At 46.4% G+C, this 25,472-nt stretch overlaps 1 long non-coding RNA gene across 1 annotated transcript in view; it reads right to left on the bottom strand.

Annotated features, from left to right (window-relative positions):
* The window catches only part of LOC144167514 (uncharacterized), a 72,290-nt gene that overhangs the window by 26,113 nt on the left and 20,705 nt on the right, over positions 1–25,472 (bottom strand). Inside the window, exons 2-4 of the long non-coding RNA XR_013322018.1 lie at positions 22,838–23,034; positions 18,719–18,903; positions 5,713–5,861 (exon numbers count right to left, since the gene is read on the bottom strand). This is a non-coding gene — a long non-coding RNA (uncharacterized LOC144167514). The remainder of the gene's footprint in view (positions 1–5,712; positions 5,862–18,718; positions 18,904–22,837; positions 23,035–25,472) is intronic.

Here is a 25,472-nt window from a genome sequence, read left to right on the forward strand (position 1 = left end):
GAGTGTGTGAAGCCAACCCTGTCCTTTCTGATTACCATGTACCTATTTAAAAGAAATTTGTCTGTTTGGAATTGAGGTGCATTTCTTGGAGACACATAACACTTGACTGATTAGCATGCAGCATCCCATACACATCGTCAAGATTTTTAAATGAGGCCTCTGCAGTTCCATTGAATGATGTTTTCTGTTCCCATTATTTACATTTAAGAATGACTGGAGTGTGTGTGTGTGTGTGTTCATGAGTTGTCTTTCGGGGCTGTTATTCTGGGATTGGGGTTTCTGGGCCTTTCTGTTGGCTTGGAAGTCGGAGGCCACTCCTTGCGCTGCGTTTTAGGCAGGAACGGCCCAACATACATCTCCTCGTCAGATGTCATAGGGGTGCTCGACGGACCAGGCCCCCTGGACTTGGCCCTCCTCCGGGGGCCCTTGGTTTGAGCCGCCACTGCTGAGGGCGTCGGGGGCACCAGAGGTGGCACGGGCGGTGCGGTGGCGGTGGGAGCCGATGCGGGGCCCCCGGTGTCCATCCCCTCGGCACCCTCCAATGTGCTGAAGAATGGGGAGGCAGGCAGCACAACCGCTGCCGCCTCAGCAAGTGGTATGGTGACGGGTTGGGCTGCCTGAGGCAACCCAGGGGGTGGGGGGTGGCGGCGGGACAAAGTCCGACTCCCGGTACAGAGCCCCTGCCGAAACCAGATGTCGCTCCGCCTCCCAGCGAGCTGCGTCGGCGTACTTCCCCAGGGGGAGAGAGGAGAACCTCTTTCGCGCCTCTGGGAAGGTGATGTTCTCTGTGACCTTCAAGTCGATTAGTATTTATTTTTCCTGTTTGAACTTCTCGCAAGCCATGGAAAAGGCTGCATAAGGTCCCTGGCAGTTTACACAAGTGAAAGGGGTCGTGAAGAGATTTTCAAGAAAATTGTGTTGTGTGTGCGCTTATAACCGTGGAACCTTAACTCTTTCATTACCGCGGGAAAATTGACCAATTTTTAGGGGTCCAAGAAAACATTTTTTTTCTGCTAAAAAATTGGTTAGGCACTAATTACAGGAACAAAAATTGCAGATTATTTAATGGCATTTCCAATCACACCAGTTTTTTTAAATGTTTTTATGTATCACAGTTGCGAAAAAATATCAAAATCAAAATTTTTGCCAAAATGTCTAAAAGCAATGATAAAAGAAGTTGTATATAACAAACCACCGGTAGTAGAAAAAAATTAGAATATACATTTTGTAGGAAAACATTTCAAAAACACGCTTTAGAAAAAATGTCGATGTGCGTAGAACAGTTTTCCAGATATAAAAAAAATTGTTAGCACGCACGGTGCTCGTGTCATGCGGTGAAGCCCAACCTCCAATTCAAAATGTGCAATTTCGGGTGGTTCCATGGAAGAAATCTGGCGGTTTCACATTATCAGAGGCACCAATTTGCCCCCACAAAATGTAAAAACATCTTGCCAATGACTGACTTTGCATTTACAGCCAGCACGATATTTGGGACAAGCACGCGATGTGGAAAAACATGCATGAAGTCGAAAACAGAACTCCGTGGTTGATGCTTGTTGACATTCACAGTCAGTTATCTCTCAAAACATAAAGTTGAGCTTTGTTATCATCTTCTGACTCACAATTGTAGCCTTGCTTGCAGGAATGAGGTGCGATGCGCTAGAATTGTGCCCTGCAAACTTTGGCCGAGTAGCTGTTGCGCGATAAAAAATATCAGCATAACGAGCCTCCTCCATTGCAGCGCCACCTCACATTTTTGCAATGAAACAGTACAAAAATTTATCAGAGACTCTGTCCGAATAGTCATTTCAACTAAGCACCAACACTAGACCCCCGGAGATACCCTCGTATGGAAACGAAACTGGAAGGCGAAGAGCTGGCAGTGTGTAAGGCCGGTTTGAAGCACTATCCTCGTCAGAACAGACATCTGGCGACTGGGTGTGATCTTTTGACTTGCATCTGAAGTTCTTATCGCAGAAATCGGGTTAGGGTTCCGTGAACTCAGGAGCAGCATGCTTTGTTCGAGGATCAATCGCGGACGCTCAAGGCGCCATGGCAGGTAGCCTTGAAGTTGGGTAACTGCGTAGTAGCGCTAAATATGGATTTCACTATGCAGAAATAAAACCGAAACTGTTGTAAACTGTTCGCGAATGGTCCTGGTGTATGTAGAACTACCACACAACTTAGAACAACGTGCGGAAAGGTAATAAAACTGCCTAAAATCATAAGTAGATTTGCAAACAGGCACTGCTTGACATTTTCAGCCGATTTCGGGGATTATTATTGTCAGAGCGCCAACCTGACGATCAAAAATCATTTTCTGGTTCATTCATGCCCTGATAAAAAAAAACAAACGCTGATGCAGAACAATTACGAGTGGCACACATTCTTCGTTGGTAGCAGTGATGCGCGATGACCATGCCCTTTTTCTACACCCAGGTGATTCAAACGTGTGTCAAAAATCACGTTTTTGTTGCAAAAATGAAAACAAAACTGATTTTGAAAGGCCATTTTCTGATCTAACTCCAGACAGCTTTACTTGTTGAAGCGACGCCTGGAATGCTATGAAAAGGGGCTCCCAAAGTATCGTTCAAATTGAACGATTTTGAATAGGCGCGGTAACGAAAGAGTTAATAAACAAATAATGCATACTTGTTTCGTTGCCCGATGTCGACAAATAGGAAAACAAATGCAGTTACGGTTTCACCGAGGCTTTCTTCCTCAACTCGTGAAGTGACGTTTCAGTAAGTCAGTAATAAGCCAATCATAGTTCTCCCTCGTCTGCACAATATGTCGGCACAGAGCGGGCTTGCAAAAGGGTCAGATAAAGCTACAACATCGGCACCATGATGAAACTCGTCCTGCAACTGAACGGGAGACGTTTGATCTCTGATACGACTGATCAACATGGTCAATCTTTCGGTCAACAACACGGGCGAGTGGCGCAGGCAGAAGTAACCACGTTTAATCTAAACTGGGCATTCGTAAACTGTTTACGCTATTTCACACAAGTCTAAACTGTCGTTTTGCTAGCCGATATTCTTGCACAAGTTTGCCGACGTCTGTCTCACGTAGCCTGTAACGTGAGTTGCGCTAACATGAAAACTTCTGACCTGACGAGATAAATGACCGAACGCTTAAAATGAGAATTTATTACATAAACACATTTAGCGAAGGAACTTCGAGTAGTCGGAACTTAAAACCCATCCATCATTTACTCATCAAGCACAAAAATAACTAGCGAGAAGCAGCGATACAGCGCCGAGTCGCCAAGTCCCACCATCACGTAGTTCGACGATTGCTTTCCTGTTTCCTGCAATAAACAATGCTGTTAACGCTGTTTCTTTGATTGTACATGCTCCTCTTTGGCTTACTGCAGAAGTATTCAACAGTAAGTTGGCGGTTAAAGCTCTGGGTTGATTAGAATTTATGAAAACACACCGGAGTGCTAAGTTACAAATGCAAAGAGGCTTTTATGCAGCAGTTTTTCGCTGCGCGCGCTTCTCACATCGATAGTGTAGTCGATAGAGTGTCCGACAAGGCTGGCTGTAGCGTTGGGCTGGCCCAGAGGCCGCAAGTTCGAATCGCACACGGGCACTTTTTTTTTGTTTGTTTGAGCGGTTTTGTTCCATTTCATCCAGAAAAGGTAAGATTCGTAAGAGAATTTGGCAAAAGAACGTGAAATTCAGCAGGGAAGCTGGCTACAAACTGTACATACAGCCAGTAGGTCTGAGTACTGCTGCAATGGTTGCCAGACAACTGAAGCGGTCACGACACCGCTCACGTGGATAGAAAACTGTTTTTTTGCAACGAATAAAGGATGCTTTATTTTTAAAATATCGGGTTTGCAGCTTTGCACAACAATATACACAAAGAATGTTGAACGCGTTGAACTCTCGAAAGTACTTGACGTGACGTCACTCTAGTTGCGCTGCTGACCGACGACGCGCGCATGGTCGCTTACGATGCATCTCAAAACGAGAATTTCAATGATGCCTCCTAAATTCCAGAAGCAATAAATTGTGAAAATATTTGGGATTTATGTTTTTAAAAGGTCGTTCAAGCAGACAAAATTAAGCAAGGACAAATGCATTTTCTTTTCACGACCCCTTGAAGGTTGTGGAGTTGCAGTTGTCTGTCGGGTGGTCTTGTGCTGCACATTTGGCGCATGTCAGTCTGCCGCGGCAGGAGTTTGTGCCATACCCGAACCGCTGACACTTGAAGCAGCGACGCAGGTTCGGTATGTAGCATGTTCGCACTGGACATCTCATGAAGCCTGCATTGACCGATGGTCAAATGTCAAGATTATGTGTATGGTCGGCATTGCTTGGTCATTTCAACATATGGCGACCCGCCTCACGGCCGTCACACCCTGGTCACGAACGCCCTTGAGCAGATCTGTTTGGGTTTCCTTTATTAGATCCAGTTTGGATATTACACCCTGGCAGCTATTAAGACTGCGATGAGGCGTAATCTTGATGTCAACATTGACCATGCGCATTTGTGCAAGGAGGTTAGCGGACAGCTGCTTGTTGTCTACCTCCATCAGGACTTCTACCGTTTTCAGTTTTTTAGCCTTGTATGACTTGCCAACAAGGCTTTCAAGATACTTGGACATTAGAAACACGGACTGGAAAGTGATGGGCTTTGTCTTATGAAGAGATTCCATGATCAAAAAATGCGAGAAATTATCGGGCTTTGGGAGCAAAATCGAAGGCGAAGGAGGAAAAGATACTTCGGTGCGGCCCCTTTTCAGGGACCGATTACATTTAGGGGGGGGGGTTAAAAGTTAGAAAATACCATAAGCTGTAGCAGAGTCCTTCAATGCTTCTCTGGTCATGAAACTCCCGGCCAAGTTTCGTACGGGGACAAAGGCTACCGCGAGGGGCGCAACCGCAGATCGGAGGGCATCAGGCGACCGCCGCTGCTCTGCAGCCAGACCGGCAGGCAGAAACGCAGTGGCAGTATGCCCGTTCGCACCAAATTTTTTCGCCACTCACAAAATGATAAGTCCATTTGAGCGGCCCACGACACGTAAAGCGAAAGTGCACTGCTGATAAGGCGGCGAGCGTCTATTTTATCTTACTCTGTGGTCCGTTCCCTGCCAAACGCGCTCTGACCACGCTCCCGGCTGCCCTCCGATCAACACCAGCAACCAGCACCGTGGCGTGGCAACGAACAAAGCTCTCCCATAGCGTGACGGCGAAGTTTCATGACCAGAAAGGCATTGAAGGACTCTGGCTGTAGTATATAAAGCAGGGGACAGGGGTACTTTCTTCGCTTGGGTTACCCTGATACCGAGAGAGGTCCTGGGTTTCCCTGCCTGATAGACAGGCAGGGAGCCCATCCGCCGGGGCTTGACCTAGGCTCCGACGGCCATGGTTTGTGGTTTCTACCCTTCACCTTACAACACATCGCCACGGTTGGTTCCAGCTTATGTTTGGGGGCTCGGGGTCCGCGTTGTCGCCAATATAGTCACCAAGATTACTCAAGGTGCCTCGTGCGGGGAGTAGGTGAGAGACTCACTTCACCATGCCTCTCCTTCATGCAGGTGTGGGCGTCATGAAGAAGCACAGAAATGCGCTGGAGCTGGCTTTTCATGTGACAGCCCCAGCACTAACTTACCCAGGAAGGCATGCTCAGCCAGACAGACCCGCCAGTTAGTACTAGGTGGAGTGAAAAGGAAGGTGTGCATACAGAGAGTGCACATACCGGGGTTCGGCACTTGTTCCCCCGATCCAGGGCAACCTGGTCGAGAAGAGTGCCTCCACGAGCCATGCACTGTCCCTCTGGAGGTGGCCCCTGAACCACCGCGACACTCCTTTGGACACCTCAACAGCGTTGTAGCGGGATTCCGCAGTCTGCGCAAGGATGTCAGTGCACTGTACTCCCACTGTGTATATATGCAATGATGAAAGTTTCTCACGTCAATAAGGACAATAATAATTACCAGAGGCTAAAGTAAACTTTCAACTTTCACAGATGAAAAAATTTGGCCAGCTAGACTCAGGAATAACTGCGAGCTGGCCTAGTTGGGATGGATGCATCTTGACAAACAGCGCACACAAACGGGGACAAGAAAGGTCATACAGACAAGCGCTTCTAGCAACTAAAATTTTAATAAATAGGAACAGACTTTTTTATACCCCAGAGTGCTGTGCACAACAATGCAAGAAGCAACTCTACGCCGCATGCATCAAAACACGCTCAGTAGTTTCATATGCACGAGGAAAGCAATGATACCTCCTTACCTGACAATGCTAAGGGTGGGTGGCCTACACAATCTTCATTGTGAAGGAAAAGGTGCAAGGCCTCTACAATCTCTCTTGATCTTTTATTAGGAGAACAGGACGACAGTGTTATCAAAGAAGGGTGTGATTCTGCACTCTTTACAATGCGAGGCCAAATGTGAGGCCAAATGCGAGGCTGGACAAGCGTTCTCTTAATTTTGTATTAATACACCTGTCCGTTTGCCCGACGTTCACGTGACCGCACACCATCAGCACCCTATACACAACATTTCCTATACAATCATGACGTTTGTCATGACGCACAGTACATTCATCCTTTGCTTCGTTCTTGCCCCCATATTTCTGTTTTGCCCAGCTACAAACACTTCCTATTTTGTTTTTTGCTGAAAAGACTACTCTTACATTGTAATTTCCTGCTACCTTCTTAAGCCTATGGGATAGTCCATGCACATATGGAACCACTGCAAACCTTCAATCGTTCTTCACTGGGCCTGCTTTCCTCTGTTGTAGGTTGTTTTTCTTCTTTCTTCGTGTTTAACCTTCCCCAATAGCAGACCACACGATTCCTGCGAAACAATTAGCCCAGCGTCCCGCAAACAATGTATCTGTTGTCCAAATGCCTCCCTGACCGAGTGAAAACAAGACTTCACCAAAGCTGACCGTAAGAAAGAGGATGCTATTCCATTCTTGAGCAACTTATAGTGGTCTGAGGCATAGCTAAGAAAAGCCTTCTCTGCATGGGGTGGGTACGACCAGCAAATGTGATCTGACTAAAATGTTAATTTGACATCCAGGAACTGCAGTTTGTTGCCAGTGGGTACTTCTGAAGTGAACGTCAGCCCTTTTCCTCTTAGCCTGAATGATTCTAACACAGCAGCCTCTGTGAACCCTTTTTCGTCTACGTTTTACCCCAAAACTAAGCAGTCATCCACTTGTCTGAACACTTTCGTAGCAACCCCTTCTAAATCCCTCGCCCGATCTCTGTCCACAGACTCCACACTACTCAGAAAAATAATGCTGAGGACTGGTGCCAACTTCGAGCCAATGCGCATACCTGTTGCTTGTATGAACATCTTGTCACAGAACCCGATGTGTGTGTTATTGAGGTAGAAATGCAGTAGAAATGCAGTTTGTTGGTTGTGTAAGAAATTTTGTGTATAGGGTGCTGATGGCGTGCAGTCGCATGTACGTCAGGCAAACGGGCAGGTGTATTAATACAAGATTAAGAGAACACTTGTTCAGCCTAAAAGGAAGCCCATGCACACATTTGGCCTGGCATTGCAAAGAGTGCGGAATCACACCCTTCTTTGATAACACTGTCGTCCTGTTCTCCTAATAAAAGATCAAGAGAGATTGTAGAGGCCTTGCACCTTTTCCTTCACAATGAAGATTGTGTAGGCCACCCACCCTTAGCATTGTCAAGTAAGGAGGTATCATTGCTTTCCTCGTGCGTACGAAACTACTGAGCGTGAACATGTTTTGATGTATGCGCCATAGAATTCTGTTGCATTGTTGTGCACAGCACTGTGGTGTAAAAAGAGTGCTTTTTTTTCTTCGATTAATATTTCAGTTGTTAGAAGCGCCTGTCCGTGTGTCCTTTCTTGTCCCCGTTCGTGTGTGCTTTTTGTCAAGATAAACTAAAGATTTTATGCTGCCTACAAAAGCAGACAAGCCGCAGTCTAAGCTGCATCTTAATGCTCCTTACACCTGTGAGCAGTGTTAAATTAAGACCAAGCATAATTTGAAGGCCACTCGTTATAGGTCAGGTTATGAAAACAAATTATTCTTTTGCAATGGCATAGCTAGCAGTCACCTCAGCACTTTAACTTCAAGGTGAATTCCACTGGTTCTTTCGAACGGTATTTTCTTGCTCCGTGGCAAAAAATGCATGCTCCACTGGTAGAGCTTGAGTGTACTCCTGTTTTTGCTGGTTTATCAGGATCAAACTGCTCTGCAACCAAGCACTCTGTCTTGATCCAGCAAAATTAGTCTGATGCAACCAGAACTCCAAGGCCTCCTTACTTGCAGTACTGGCCAGCCAAATAAGGCCCTTACCTGGTTTCACTACTTTTAAAAATCCATCACAGGCTGTGATAGACATAGCCTAATGAGCAACAGTCCCCCTTTTTACTGGCAATGCACATGGTACACAGCGTGCATGCACGAACATACGAGGAGTGTCAATGACAAAGTTTGTGTTATTGGCACCATAAGTTAGAAACAAGCCCACGTTATAGGCATCAAAATAAGCACAGGTCCCTCTAGTCTTAATTAAGCAGAAGAAAAAAATTGTGTTCTAATACAGTACTGCCGGACACCGCTATCAGGAAAAAAAATAACAATGGTGCCATCCACAGGGAAAGTTGGAGCCCAAGCACTGATCCGCTTTCTGCTGCATTTGAAGGGACACAACACCAAGGAGAGTCATGTCAAACTGGTAGCGGTGTATGTTGACAAAGCCCCAGTCTACAACAATGTTCTGAAGTAGCATAGATGTCTGCAATGTGGCCAAAAACAGATTGGACAATGAAGAACAACGCAGCCAGTCGTTGCTCAATGTAGTGAGCCGCAAGTTGCTATGGAAGTGGAGGTTCAAGTGTAGCTGACCAGCAGAGAGCTGTTGAACAAATTCTGCAGCAGGTTAACGTTAGTGCAGGTTTAGTGCACAACATCGATCACAACAACCTCTACACGACTACGGCTGCTGCGCACTGGGTTCTGCAGTTGCAGACACAACACAAAAAGACTTGCAGAATAGAGCAGCTGCCAAAAAACATTGAAAATTTGCAGCAGCACCACTGGTAGCTTTTTCAAGCACTTCATCCTCACAGATGAGAGTGCTGGGTGCAGCATTATTACCCACAAACAAAACCACAAAGCAAACAGTGGCCGCATGGGAACTCAGCCGAGACACTGCAGAAAGATAAAGAGGAGCGCTGACTGTGGCCTGGAAAAAATCATTTGCATGGTCCGATAATGCCCCCTCTGCACCGGCCACCCTGCTTTCACTTTGCTTTCTTCTTCTTTCGCACCCCCTATCCTCATCGTGCCTTTGTACGTTTCTCTCCCCTTGTTTGCTCTCCTCAGCAGCGCGTTTCCCTTACTTGCGACATCTGTCTACAAACATGTTATACTGCGCGCAAAGACTAGGCATGCGTACGCATGCGTACGCGTGCAGAATCTAAATTCCGGTACGCGGCCGCAATGAGCGGCGCGTGTAAACACACACCGCCCCATATGTGACAATTGCTTATTCTCTATCGGGCAGCGTTTAGTTGGGCATAATAAAGGCCGGCTGAAAAATATCAATCTAACCCAGCAGCTCTAAGATGCAATCGTACAACGTCGATTTTGCAACACCAAGCAAAAGATGCGCAAGAGTAATATCGCACACCACAACCTGCAATCTAGCCCGATTCAGCTTGCGGTAAATTGATGCAGCACAAAAATCGCCCTCCTTGCTCACCCGCTATTCAGCCATATATTTAATGCTTTATGCTTCTTCAGCACACAAACAGCGCTTACAAAGGTTGCCTGCAGTTTCCATAGACGTGCCACAATGATGCATATTTTATTTTAACACCAGAAGTGGACGGCTGCCCCTTTGTAATGAATATATAAAAAGGCGCTGTCAGCGGGATAAGTGAACCAAGAATATCAAATGCAATATTTATTTTAACCCCCGTCAAAACTTACGGCCCCCATTTTTACTTGCACTCTATGGTCATGTAATCTTGTTGATGCCTTACGGCTCCATTTTTACTTTCACTCTATGGTCATGTAATCTTGTTGATGCGGCCAGCAGATAACGCCCGATGCATTGCTGAGCAACGTATTCTGATGACCTGGTTTGTAAAAATGAAGATGTTCTAAAATAAAGATCCAAGACGGATAATGACCTATATTCTGCCATAAGAACTGCTGGTGAATTTTTTTTCGCGCCAGTAATTATTTTAACTTGTACTGATACCTACATGTGTGCGCGTGCTCAATGCTTAACGCATCTTTGCCGTAAGACAACTTCATTTTGTCAGGTACCGGTTACCAAGGAGGCGCTGTTGAACAAGCCCATCAACCCACGCGTAGTAGGCAGGCAACAAATCGCCAAAACGTGCCCAGCACAACCGTCGCTGAAGCAGACGACAAATTCAGCAGGACTTTGCCAGCACAATGGGAACCCTTGGTAATTGTGCCCATTTGTAGCACCATCTACACTGTGCTCCGCGAGTTGAGGACATTAACGACACTCCTGTCATATCTTTCTCCGTGGCTTAGACTGTGTCGTCATCACAAAAGTCTCACGCAGACCATGTTCAAACCACGGAGGAAAGCTTACGGAAGGCGTCCATCTGTGAAACGACAACCCATCGGCTCACTCGGCCCGGGTCACAGGGATACGCACGGCCTCCTGGGGCCATAAAGTTTTGCCCCACACCCCATATTCCCCAAACTCGACTCCAAGCAACTACTCCCTCTTCCCTCTCATGAAGAGCCCACTGCAACAGAAGATTTCCAGGAACGATAAGGGATTCTCAAGTGGAGCTCTTCCTGAACTCTCAAAATGAGGTGTCCTTACCATGCCGTGCACGGTAAGGACACCTGCACACTTACCAAAGTGCACAACTTTGAGGTGACGGAACAGGTGGGGGGATATGAAGACCCCAAAAAAGTCTGATTGCTTAATCTGTGCGTCTTTGTGTCAATATTACACGGTTGCAGCATGAGTGGCCTCCACAGTGGCTTCCGTGTTTTCCAAAGTGAGTGAGAGTCGGTGACAACGGCAACATTTTCACAAACAGACGTGAAGCAAAATGCGCAATTTCTGCTCCAGGCGTGATCTATCATGGTCATTGAAGAGTTTTTTTTTTTTTTTTGGTACTGTTCTTTTTGTTGTTCTTAAAGGGACCTTGCAACCCACATTGAGCACTGCAAATAAACCTGCGCAACGTTTACATTACACTGCCTGGAATACCTCAGCCAAATACCACACATGCACGTGAAGCGATAAGCACGCAAATCACAGTGAAAGATGCAGAAAGACCAACCGCACTCTCTTCAGTTTCTCTCATTATGCGCCACTGGCACTGCTGCAATTACATCATTTCAGCGGTGGTGTCCTATCGACTGTTGCTGGTCCCCTTCCCAGATTATTTTTCGCATTTCCCGAGACGATCCGCCACCGTCGGCACTGTGCACTAACCTCTTCTATGCCTGAACATTGTGAATAGCTTTGAAGTTTATTTTGTTTTTCGGGTGCACAGAGTTTGAGTGAAGAACTCAATACAGTGGAACCCCGCTGATACGTCCCCTGGACTTACGACGACCTGCTTCTTACGACAGATCACCGCGGTCCTGGCAAACTCCCCATAGATACAATGCATTAACCCTTTCACTGCCGGTTTTTTTTCTGACTGCTCCTCACCCCCTGCCCGGTATTTTTTTCATGTTGGTTCAGTGGAAATTTCATGCTATTAATGCACCATGATACTCCACGGGACATGTAAAGATATTTATTCAGGATTACCCATTTCAAATAAAAAGGCGTACTAATTAAAAATAATTAACACAATAATTAACAAAAGAATGAGCTGCTAAGTAGGATGTCCAGCCGTTTAGAAAACTTTTTGGTGTGGAACTCTTCAAAACAAGGCACCACACAAAGCGACACCTGGCAGCTTGAACACACATAGCAGGACTCCCTTCGCAGTTTTTAGGTGACCTCTACATAGATGGCAGGACATTAACGCAATTTTTTTTTTCGCACGAGTTGTCTCGGGAGTGGCAGGGAGTGAGTTAAAAAAGCAACACGAGTATACTCGGGAGTAGCAGGGGGTGCGCGTGGGTGGTTTCACGAGTTATCTCGGTAGTGGCAGTTAAAGGGTTAAAACCCCCGATGATATCACACTCGGGCGCACACAGTCCGCTCCATACGACGGACCCTGGTGCGGATAAAACGGCGTTTTTCCCATATTTCACACTGCTTTGCCCCGTTTGACGCTGCTTGATGTGCAAAGGTCCGCAGGCGAGCCAGACCTTTTGCAGAAGAGACGCAAGCAAGCAGGCAGGTGCTTGTGATTGGGAGTTAACATTAGACAGCCACACGTGGCAGCAGTACGCCAACGCGCCCACCGCAAGAAGTCAAAGTTCAGGTGGCAGGCGGATTGTGAAATTGAAGCTGCCGTCGAGCTGTCTACAAACGCGAAAACACATACGGCAACCCCACGGCGACGACGAATATCTCTGCTCTCTGTTTATCAATGTCTTTCAAAGCCGCATTGTCACTCCGCTCCTTTCTCTGCTAGAGTGCCTCAATTTACGCTCATCCGCCGCACTGGTGGAGACACGTACCCATTGGCACCGCCATTTTGGTCCACTCGCAGGCCGCCACAGCAAGTTACTGTAGCAACACGGTTTACTCGTGAAGTTTGAATCATCTAATCTATTGCGCATCGCTGGGTCTTGTGGGAAACAAAAACAGCTATGTGTTGAGCATTTTGACCCCACTGGGACGGCACGGGACCGTTCAAAGGGTGGCCCACCATGTACGGTAATGCCGTTTTTTTCGATCTTCGCCTTGTACTACCGTTCGTTTCTGTTGGCCTTGGCAGTTTCACACTCGCCTTTTCCCCTCTCGATTTGCTCGACCACGTCGGCCTCGTCTTGCGCGCTCAATGCACGGGGCTGGAGGGCAATAAATAGCGCCGGATGGCACGAGTGTCGCGTAGCGCACGGCACTTGGCTGGCAGGGTAGCTGGACGACATGGAGGGGAGGGGGGCACAACATAGGCGTTGCTTTTTTAACATGTGATTTCAGCTAAAGGTTCACAAATCACGCAGGAAGGCTCTAAACATAATAGTTTAAATGAGTTCTTAGACCACCTGTCGCGTGAGACCGTTTATTAGGCCGGCATTTACCTGCACCTTGTTCGTACGACACCCTAGTCATACGACGCTTTCTCGCGGTCCCTTGAAAGTCTTACCGTATTTATTCGAATCTAAGCCGATAGTTTTTTTGAAATACTGATATATCAAACTCCAGGGTCGGCTTAGATTCGAGGATTTTGAAATACGCGCCAATTTCCAAGTAAAGTGGCGCGCAGCTAGCGCCACCCAGAAAAGAAAGTATTGTAGCCATTACTAGACGAGCCAGTAGCCACTTAAGGGCCATAGGCCGCCATTTTGAATTGTGCGGACCCTGTTGACCCTGTTAACCCTGTTCTGTGGGACAGTGGCCTGCGTGCGGTGTGGCGTTTGGTTTTGATAGCGCAAAAAGAAGCGGTGCCATTATAGTGCCGCTTTTAAAAGAAAAGTTGTTTTAGCTGCGGAATTGTCGTCGAACGTTCAAGCCGGGCGGGACTTCGGCGTGGATGAAAAAAATGTCCGTCGTTGGAGGACGCAACGGGAGAGGATTTTGCGTCCTCCAACGATCGCCCAGAAGTTGCCCGGTGATTTTGAAGAGAAACTGATTGAGTTCCAGCACCGCATCTTCATGTTCAATAAACGTGTTTTCTTTTTGTGAACGCTGACCCTGCCTTTTTGTTCGGCCTACATTCGAGGTAAGTTTTTTTTTTTTTTCGTGCCTTCGGACTTTCGGGGGTCGGCTTAGAATCGGGGCCGGCCTAGATTCGAATAAATACGGTATTATCAGGGTTCCACTGTACTTCCCTTTCTTGACAACAAACATTTATTGCTTCAAAAACGCTCTACCAGCCAGAGCGTGTGCTTGCGAGCAGGCCGCAATGCCTGCATTTTTGTTGCACCAGACCGGAAATAGACCCCTCCACATTGCGGAGAAAAAGAGAAAACACCCCGGCCTGCGATATATCGAAGGCCGCCGAAGAGAATGCCACGAGCCGCCCCCCTCCCCAAAAGAGAGCGTGTTGCTTTCGTCGCATAGTAATGATTATGTGCGATATTTCATTGCATGTGGCACCAGTGATAGTGAATAGATTTTTATAATTCTTGAAGGAGGAGATTGCTGGGGCAATAGACCTTATTCAAAAATAGATTACAAGTAGTCGGTGGTAAGTGCTGCAGGGTCCCTTTAAGCATGTCAATATAACATAAAAAGGCCCTCCTGTTGAGAGTGGGAAAAAAAAAACCCTGTAACTGTTACCGTCATGAGCACAACAAAATGTTATCACTCAGTAGGATCCCCCTTTCCTGAACTGCTCGCCTAGATTTCGAGGTCCCAGATACAGCCGCATTCCATCCTGTCAAAATAGTAGAAAATTTCTGCTCCTTTGAAGATTTTCTTTATGCTTTTATAAGGACACAGAAGTGAGTAGTAAACAATGTCTATTTATCTGACCAGATTAAATTCTCGAATGACTAGGCCTTGTTTAGTTTTTCTGGCTGGTTTACGTGCATTTTTTAAGGGGCCATGCAGATAAAATACAAGCTTGTATTTATTCGATAGATTTGGTGTTTTACAGGGCCCCCAGTGCTTGTCTGGCACCAAACGATGCTGGCCCTACACAAAGACAAGTCTGATTTTGATTGATTGTAGGGTTTAACGCGCCGACGCAGTGCAGGCGATGAGGCGCGCCGTAGTGGAGGGCTCTGGATTAATTTTGACCACCTGGGGATCTTTAACGTGCGCCGAAATTTCGTACACACGGGCGTTTTCGCTTTTCGCCTCCATCAGAAAAGCGGCCGCCGCGGCCGGGAATCAAACCTGTGACCTCGTGCACAGCAGCGCAACGCCTTAGCCACTGAGCCAACGCGGTGGGTAAAAAGACAAGTCTGGTACCAAATAAAGACAAAATTACAAAGCTGAGGAACAATAATTTGTCATACAGTGCTAGAACAAATGTGGGTCCCTGAACATGCCGTGCATACAGCAACTGTATTTGACTGGCTGCAGTCCGTCCAGCCATTGGCCCTTGCTAGGCACACCAGTGCCTGGTATTAACTTTGCAAGCATTGCCAACAGGTGGTAACTCTTGATTCCTCACTCATGCCACTATATTCAGAGGAAACTTCTTTTCGGCTTATACATTTTACCAAAGTAGCATTCCACTCCAGCTAGCATACTACACCATTTAGAATAAACATTTCACTTAAGACGTGCACGTGGAAAGCTTTATTACATAGCTTTGGCGTAGTACACGAAAGCCAACCCACAAAGGCATGCAGTGTGATGAAGCTTGAAAGCTTGAATGTCGTGTGAGAGAGCCAAGCTTTATGTATTTGAAAATTTTAAATACTATTCAAACACTTTCTATATACACCAAAAAGTAAAGCTGTGTGTGGAGGCCACTGCCCATGCGAAGGACCTTCTCCGTACACTCATGCCTACTCTCGGCGTGTGAATTACAGCGGACATCTGGCGTGGGTGGGGGTTACATGTGTACCTTCATTTGAGTTTTTGAGCCCAATCTATAGGGTGCATTCATTATGCAAGCCAACATAGTATCGTCAAAGTTCATTAATTTGAATGAGAAGGGGACTGAAAGTTTCTGTGAATGAAACGGAGTTTGAAATATGAGCTCATTAGAGGCCAACTGCAATGAAAATTTTAACCTTTTTAAAACCCCATTTCCATAAACTCTGCCTGAAATGACTGCTAGATACAAAATAGGACAGCAGAAATACGGGCATGCATGCTGCAAGCGACCTGCAAAAATCAGCCATTTTTTAACGGAATTCGAGAAGTGTGAGGCAATTACAGCCCGGATGAACTGACATTACAGCCGGCCAGTGAACGGCCGGCCGTCCATCAGCTTGTGAGCACGCATGCACCTGACTTCCTCATGCACACGTGGCAGCTGTGGGAGAAGTGCACCCAGCGGAGCCCGACCGTTTCTCCAGCGGCCTGGCTGGCGGGAATGTCACTTTCACTTCATGACTGTTTGCGTGATCCGTCAGGAGGTGCAGCATCACCCGCTACAGGGCTATTTTAAATGCTTCTAACTGATTGACAAGGCATTTCACGGGGCTACTACTCATACTCCAGTTGATTTGGGGGTACGTGCTGCACGTTCAAAATAAACTTGGCCTAGGTGAAATTTTGGTGCAGTGGGCCTTTTAAATGAAACAATAATTCGCAGCACTGCATAATGCAGGCCATGCATGGCGAGTGAATACATCTGTGATGAGTTGCAGACCATTTATGAGCAAACGGGATGCACATAATGGTGCAAAATAATTAGTGCGCTCGTCTACACTTCCCTCTCTTGCGACTTAAGGCTTGGGTGTTTGTCGGCGAGTTCTAATGTACATAGGTTCCGTATTTTCCTGGCAAAAAAAACATTTGCGTAAGAGTCATTTGGTACTCCATGGTAAATCACTGCTAAGAGCAGCAAAAAAAGATGAAGGGCTTGAGAGACAAGGACAGGCACTCCTGAAGGAGCACCTGCTCATCTGTCACGTTCTTCGTCTTCTTTGCTCCGCTTAACAGTGATTGAACAAAGGCTTTCTCGGGGTTTGTTTGGTGCGTGGATATAGTAGTAATATGCCCCGGCTAACCATAATGCCAGAAAGAGACAGGACTGTTGCCACTGAGGCAAGCAAGCCTTGGCCCAAATGCGGCAGACTGCAAGGGAAAGCGCTGCCTGGTCGCCACCTGACTGGTTACTATGACCGTGTGAGGAGCAGCAGTGCTAGTGGGGTTGCCGTCATGTGAACAAGTGCAATGCACTCAGGAGTATGGTTGGTAGCATGGTTTTTCCAAATTAATAATCGCAAATGCTTTTACGTTGCAACTGCCAGGAGTTTCCTCCCACTGAACTACATGATTTTGATGAGACCGCAACACCAGTGCAAATAAATTGGAAGTTTGATTTAAGGGCTTCAACAGTACTGTTGCATTAATCCTCACTTTTTTTTTTTTCTGTTTTTGAAATCATGGGTGTGTCCATTACATGAATATGACGGTACATAGAAGCGTGCAAAAGCAGCATGGAAACTGATACCAGTACAACCCTAACAATGCCCTAACAATATAACCTAAATGTGAAGGCTAATGTCACACGTAAAGCCCATTTCCAAACTAAGTTGCAATCACAACAATGAAAAAGACATTTGCCTTTAACCCTTTAGCCCACAGATCAACAGTATTGTAGGCTTAAAGGAAAACCGCTCTGTTTCAAAAAGAGAGAAAAACTTAGGTCTGCTCTGCTAAATTTAGTGGAAATAGGTCACAGGCTCTTCGTTTCAGTTTTGATATTCCATGACAGAGGGCACCCCATGACACTTGTTGACCGAAATCGTGCAGTTTGACATTTACTGACGTTGTCAACGCCGCCGGTGTTACGAAACCTCCTCCGAGGTACGCAAATCAATATTTCTTACTCACGTACAACCAGATATGAGGAACATGCTGCATGAATATTGTTTTGCCTTCAGCCGAGAAGCGAAGGAAGCCACGTGTTAGCAAGGTTGACAAAATTGTTGAGCTGCCAGGCAAAAGTAAACAAATGCAGCGCTCGTCATAGAAAAATATGTTTCCTGGCGGCCGGCTTGTGGGCTTTTACCATCGCAATGAGTGGTGGCAGCGGTATTTTCATTGCCATTGCCACTGAAGTGGGAGGAAATATTTAGTCTGCAATTTAGGCCAAACATAGTCCTTTTTCACCATAAAGGTCTTCTACTTGGAATAGGATGCATTTTCAGGTGGAACAACGTGCGTGGATTCTCATCTAATAACAAAACTCTTTTGTTGTAGAAATAGACACACACCTCTGCTTTGGAAAACGGAAAGCAGACAGAGGTGTTGCACTTATTCTACTCCATAGAAGTGACTCAGATTTTCACTGCAGTGATGATGACAGAAGTGGCAAAACTGCACGCTGATACCCCAGAAGCATCACCAGGCAGAGACGACGCTTGCTCAGCGTCCTTGAATGCTTGGTGAAAACCAGTGTACTGCACTGTAGACACTCATAGTGGGCCACTAGCTCCTTCCCTCTGTCAAAGAAAGACAAAGGTCGCAATGGTGCATGGAGGCACGTCGACGGCATTGATTAGAGAGCGCTATCAAATTTCCTGTGTTGGCCCATTCCAATGTTGGTATGCCTCTGATGTTAGCGTAGTAAATGCTTGGCGTCGGTGCATGACGGACTGCTTTGCACTGGATGGAAAAACTAAGATGCTCAAGGATTTTCATGTCCCTGCTGCCTGCTTTGTGATTCTCTTTGTGATAGTGATTCTCCACATTCTTTAACTTTGTGTGGAGAGTAACAAAACACTGAGAAGGCTACATGTGCAAAAAAGGCACATAAATAAAAGTTGGTTTTTGAGCCCTGACTTCTCGCTGTGAAGTGGCAGATCAAAAAAATTGTTGACCACCTCTATCTACTTTAGCTTTTTTACGAAACATTACGATACTTGTTTTGGTCATTCTCTCCATGTACCAAAGAACAAATAAAGTAGCAATACAATTTTACCTCAACTTTTTTTTTATTCTGCCAGTTAAAGGGTTCGCCTGCCCTTGGGGGTATTTATCTCCGAGGTGAAAGGCTGACCTCCTGCAGCTGCCGACCTGACTTTGAATGATGGCTTCTTCCACTGGGCTGGGCTGCAGACATTGATTCCAAGTGGTGGGTACCCATGGCCTGCGAGCTTGAAGTGGCCACTGGGCCTGGGCAGGTTGAGACGGAGCTCCTCACTCATGGAAACAAAGTGCTTGACTTTTGCAGTCAGCTTGCGCCTGCAGGCAACAAGATAAGACAAGGACCCAAGTGAGGCCACAGAGCTTAAAAAGTTGGAGGGTATTCAGACATAGGCCCAGTCAGGCATCCTCACAAAAATAGCCGTAAACTACGCTGAAAGGCGAATTTTCTACATAACCCGCATGAAAGGCCCCCTGCGTTAAAAAACAATTACTGAAAATATGACAACCAGAAGCACAAACTGCGTTAGCTGTTTTGAAATAAGTTGCAGTGGAAGAAAATGAAGAATCCAGACACAGTAAGAAAAATAATCACACCTTTCTTTTGGGAGAAATTTGGCGCAGAACCCAGAACGTGAAGCTGGTGCGTCTTAAAGCTGGATGCATTACAGTAACGCCTGTGAACGAATGTTAGGAGTCTGAGCAGGTTCGGGGGCGCGGAATGAGCGACCAATGTTTCAGGGGATCACGATAGCTTTCTGCTGCCTGAAATGAGCAGCAGAATCCTCATCTGCCACCCGTACCAGTGAGCAGTGGGAGAACCCACCGCTGTTTCCCACGAGCCGAAGAACCGCAATCACACTCCCCGTTCCATCTCCCGCCACCAGTGGGGTGACTGACCTTGATGACGACCGGATCGCTGGAGAGGAGCAGGTCACAACGACGACGATGGACTGTGACATGCGCACATACTGTACAGCACAGCATCTCCACCGATCCACCCCTCAATTGAGCATGCCCTGCAGGATGACCAGCCCCCTGTGCCTCGTGAGGAGAGGCACCACCGAGCCCTCTCCTCTATTTGTTCACTCAGACATGCAGGGGTGAGTCAGCTAAATCAGATTTGGGAGCAGTTTTTGGAGCAGCGAAATCTTAATTTTGGAGCTGAAAAGAACCTTGAATTGGAGCAGAAGAACGACATTTACTATATCACCTAAGGAGCCTAAAAAATCAAATTTTTGGCAACTCACGACGGACAAGTGCACTTTTCAATACGTTTTGAACGCACATAACACTGAAACAGCCTCTCAATAAAGTTTTTTTTTTCTACCAGAGTATCACAAGGTACGAACTGCACTACCTTTTTACAAACCATTTTAAATTCTTAGGTTCTATGCATAGATAGTGGAGTGCTGTTGAAAATATTGAATTGAAAAACTAAGCAATCTTAAGGCATTTTTATTATCATGTGAATGACGAAATTGTTATTTTTGTAATCCCAGACTCGGCCTTACGCACAAGTGTAGAGCCACTGCAAAAGTTGCGCAAAGCGAAATGACAGTCGTCGCACCCCACCAGCCCTCCCATTTCAATCCCCAAGGCGCACATTCACTACGATCGTAATTTGAGTAATGTTGGTATGTTTATCCGCCTCCCTCTTGGCATTAAATTTCACTTCAGATAAATGAACCGCTATTACTGGCGTGAAATAATAGCCTGTCCCGCTATCGGACACTGCTTGAACATTTTGCGGCGATGTAGCCTGCGCCGCTGCTTCTGCAGCGTCGATCGTCCCATTCACGCCACTCGCATGCTCGCTGTCAAAGGCAGCAATAACTCAGCATTTTATAACACCGCAATGAGTCCGAAATTTCACTTCAAGCCAGCGCTGGCCTCAGACTCAAAGCCGAAACACGGCGAATTCGCGGGTGCCATGTTGTTTTTGATGAACTCCCATCTTTCGAGTTCCGCAACGTACCCGCAACAGATCAAACAACCAAATGTAAACCCAGATAACCTCATAACTAAAACCAAGGTAGAAAGGCAAAGAGCACTCTGCCTGAACCACAACCAACTGCTTCGCCTGGCGGCCACGTTTTCACATCTTCAGCACACCAAGATGGCGGCGCCCAGTAATGTCGTTCCGGAGATACGGCGCTCCAAAAATTGCCATTTTTCATCAACTTGCATAAGTAGTTTGACGCCTCAGTACACGTAAGTATTTTTTCTACAGGTCTTTGCAATGGTTTTCGATGGGAAAACTGTAAAAACGCACGGAACAGAACATATGCAACCCGACATTGTGACTTTTGAAAAAACTATCTCGGGGACAATTTTATGCCGGATTTTTATTGAATGATCAATCAATTGAACCTTTAGAAACACCATCACCTTGGGGGTGCTGGAAAATAATGCCGTCAGTAAGCATTTTCCCCCACTGACACTGATGGGAGCATTAAAATTCTTGGCTCTCAGACTGTTTTGGAGCAGTATGGCGCATTTTTTGCAATTTTCAATCTTTTGGAGCAGCCTAGCGCAGGAAAACAAATTTGTAACAAATCTGCACAATACGAGCAGCTGTCTCACCCTTGAGCCATGGTGTCATCATCTTTCTCAAATACGTTCCTTCACACCACACAGCATGGCCTCAAACATGATGAACTGAAACACATACGACACTTAACGGAGGTTTCCTCAACGGGCCTGTACAAATTATGCAGCAGAATTGGCACGGAATCCTGCCTGAGAGCAAATAAGGAAGGCAAAACCACTGCAGTGAAGAAAAGTGGCAAAACTCTTTTGCCAATCGTTAGGAATAAACCAAGATTTGCTTTAAGTAATACAATTTGGAATCACATGACCTGAACCACCCAGTTAGGGTACCACCCAATCAAGTCCCAAATAAGAGATGAAATCAATTTCTGATTACACTATTAAAAAACATACAGTCCTACTATGCATATCGCTTCTACCTATAATTTACCTTCTTTCTTGTAGAATTTAGCTGTGAAGACACGTAATACTGTAGAACATGATAATTCTAAAAGCCAGCCGCAACGGCTAGTAGCACACTGAAGTTCAAGCAGCAACCAAAACTTGTTTCACTTGTATCACACAAACGGCAGAACTAAAATAAAATATCAGGCAAACATACATTTTGTTACCCCACCAAAAGCTGGTACTCGTGCAAAAATATTTGTCTTGGCATTCCGGACACATCTTCAAAAGCTGCAACGTTGTGGCCGTAAGTGAGAAAAAAAAAAGATTCAGCGGAGACATTTAAGATTGTGTAAGTGTAGAAATGTGAGAGCAATTTAGTCCCACAGTTAAAATTGCTTTGACTAATGTCTCCACATGTATATAGTCATTTGTGCCGGTACTGTGGGTGCCACCATCTCCCCCAGTGCCGGCAGAAGGAGAAGAAGGAGAAGCAGCCACAGCGCCGGTAGGGAGTGCCCTGACTCGATGGAGGCTGCTGTGCCTCTAAATGAGGCAGCGACGAGAGCGCAAAGCTCGCCTGGAGGCACTACTGCTGCCAGTCACTGCTGTGACAGACGGAAACTCTTGCCTTCATGTGGCTTTGCACATGCCCAGGTGTTGCCTTGCAACGGAGGCGCAGGCTCCTTTTCATTGTATTGTTCCTGAGGCACAGCACGTGCACGACAACATATTTTGATGACCATTTTCCAATCACACTGCCACCTTTACCATCCCTTTATTACCATCCTTTCCCAAAGAAAGTTGACAGAAGCGCGAAAGCTTTCGAATATCAAAATTGCGTCCAATTGATCGTCAAACCTTCAAATACCCAAATTGCAAACGAAGAACGAACCCATGCGTCGATTTTCCGTGCAGTCATGGAGAACATTGAGCAGCAGGTTCAGAAATCTATGTGAGGTGCAATAGCCGGTTCTCCGACAAAAGCAGAGGGCCCACCAGCTCTGCTGTTTCTCCAGCCTTGCACCACTAGTGCAAGCTGTGCCCATTTTTTTTGCCATGAATTTTTTTTTTAAGCGAAGGTTGCAAGTGAATGACATTTTTAACTGAAGTTACACGACGTTGTCACTAAACTACCACCCCACTGTCTGCAGTAATTACCACTGATATCTGTGAGTGGACACCAATGTGCACCCAGTGTGAGACATTTTCGATGCGTCAACAGATTTCAACGAATACTGAACAAACTGAAACTGGCAATTTAGTTGGCAACGTTCAAACAAATGAGCAGCTGTCGCATTTGTGACTGCCAAACCTGTCCTGAAGTCTTTGGTAGACAACACCCACGGGCGTGCAATCGGCAGGCGTCCAACGGGCATGAAGTGGCTCCTGCCGGACGGCCGCAGCCTCAGCCAGATGTAAGCCACTACAGCTCCAGCAGCAGCAGTGCTGTGCTCTTAGTGCCAAAGTTGCCACTGTCAGCAGTGCTGCCCAAGCAGAAAGGTGTCGCACCTATAGTGGAAGCAAAAGTGAAAAAAGAATTCAACCCTCGTTCAATGACCATTACCTTGCAGGCGTATGGTGAAAGCTGCAAACATTCACCAAGGATCCCCTTGTACTGCTGCACTGCAGTAGCAGTGCAGCAGTACAAGGGGATATGTTGCCACAACGCTGCAGTACCCCACACTGTCCCGCCCTCCAAATGAGGGAACCATTGAGTAGCACTTGCCAACAGTTGAATAGAGCTGCCAAACGGGGGTGTCCTTTGAACACTACTGGGAAATGTGCATTTGCCGCAGGGAGCACATAACGTAACTGCAGCTTTGGAGAAACGTCACACCACAACTTTCCGGGAAAAACCAGCAAACACATGGACGACGTCAAGTCTGCATTTCTGGAGCCGCCTGGGCACGTAGAGGTTGTTCAGCTAGTCCTACTGCCCCATTACTACAAAGAATTAACTGCTACCTAGTGAAAACAAATATGGGCAAAATTAATCTGATGTATGCCTCCCCAATCAGTGATGCACACACGTTGCAAGCTGGGCACATTGGTACTGCATAATCACACCAAATAATTGTGCAAGAAAGGGGGGACACGGACAAAGTGAGGACGGTTGTGCTGTGTGTGTCCGTCCTCACTTCGTCCGTGTCCCCCATTTTTTGCACAATTATTTGGTGTAGTTAGAAACAAATACCACATTCAGCACAGAGAAAGAAGCATAAAACTGCCTTGTGTGGAACCCTCCCAAGTGAAAACAAAACACAAAGCATGGATCAAAAACGGCTGTCACTGCGCCATTCATCGCACAAACCTGAAATGTCTCAGGCTGTGGGCACCAGACGCCCTAGTGATTCTAGATTACATGGCCAGGGCTGTCAGTACCTCAGCCACGAAACCACAGATTCGTCAAGACAAACATTGCAGCAATGAGCTTCGGCGTTCATTACAGTAAACTTGTAATGAAAATTTAAAAATACAGTTGTAATGCGACAGCAGAATCAATGCATGTATGCGAGTTTCAGGAAGTCTGCACGTCACCCATAGGCACCCTGCAATGCAGTTTGAGGAGCAGGTGGCGCCTTCTGGCGGCTTAATTTATAAGCTTGAAGGCGCTCGCTCGCGCATGCCCGCGTTCGCTGCTGCTGTGTGAGCGTGGACTATTTGGGAATTTGATCAGGGTTTTTTTATTTCGCGGTAATGTTTCTGCAGCTTACGGTTTGATGGCGTCATCGCAATCATGCGGCGACCCCAAAGTCGCAAATAAAAAAAATCTGGGCACAGATATTGTGGCCTCAAATGCCCCGGTCGGCTGGGCACGCGAGGCCCGTATCTTTTTACAGCTTCCCGTCGCAGCCGTGGGAGAAAACGTGAAGACAGAAGTGGATTGTCGCCGTGTGGCGAGTAAAGTAAGTGAACTCTGTTTGTTCGGGAAATCACGGCATGTTACGAAAGCCATTAATTAGCGTCAGTCTGCATTTGGTACAATGCGGTCGCCTCGACGTCGTAGCTTACCGCTTGTGTAACGTCTGGTGGTTTGTAGTTCAATACCTTCTAATTTAATTGACAAATATCGTACTTTGCCCTACTTTTCGACTCCGTGTGCTCATTCTTGTGGCTTGTATATGTATTCGAAAGTAATGACCCAACCACTCGTCGTGACGTGCTTAGCAAATGAGCGTGTTCGTCGGAAGCCATCCTCTGTTTCGTCATTGTGCACGGTTGGCGTCTGCAGTAGAGATGTGAACACGGTCCGGCGCTGTCGCTCGCGTTTCTTATTCGTGGACCACTTCGCTGTTCATTCATGCAGATTGAAAAGAACTGCAATATTAGTGAATAACGCGTGGTACATTATTAAAGATGAAAACATGTGCATTGTTTAAGCAAGGGAGAAAAAATGTATATGCGCAGTGTATTTTGTTTTTAGTCACGTTTGTTGTATGACACAGCTTGGTATTACTGCACTTTGACATCATTCCTCATTCTTTAACTGTTTCAGTTCAAAGGATTCTTCAACCTGGCAGCCCAGTCGGGGATAAATTGTGTACTCCAGTCATCTTGTAAATGTCATTCAAATAAAACGCAACTGCGGCAAAGTGCTTGCTGTGCTGCATCGACTCACGCTGCCGCATCACCAAGTGCACTTGCAGGAAGTTTAATTTTCCGGGGCCTCACCGTCAGCTGCGAAGTATAAGCTGACGCACACGGCAAAACGAAATAAAAGCGCGTGGAGTACTAACAAACGTTTAACGCCAGCAATACCCGACTAATGTTTTTCTCAAGCTTTGAACTGAAAGATTGGAACTCACTGGCTGGGCCACGTTGTTTTGGTTACTTATTTTCAGACCAATGTAGTACACGCGTCATGCTCTGCTGGTAAAGACGTGTTTCGGTGACTTCAGATTCGTACACTTCCCGGATCCCGTAAACATGCTTGCTTTCGAACAAGC

Source organism: Haemaphysalis longicornis, unplaced genomic scaffold, assembly GCF_048455015.1.
Source record: "Haemaphysalis longicornis isolate Haplotype H1 unplaced genomic scaffold, Haemaphysalis longicornis Haplotype H1 scaffold_1, whole genome shotgun sequence".
Taxonomy (NCBI): domain Eukaryota; kingdom Metazoa; phylum Arthropoda; class Arachnida; order Ixodida; family Ixodidae; genus Haemaphysalis; species Haemaphysalis longicornis.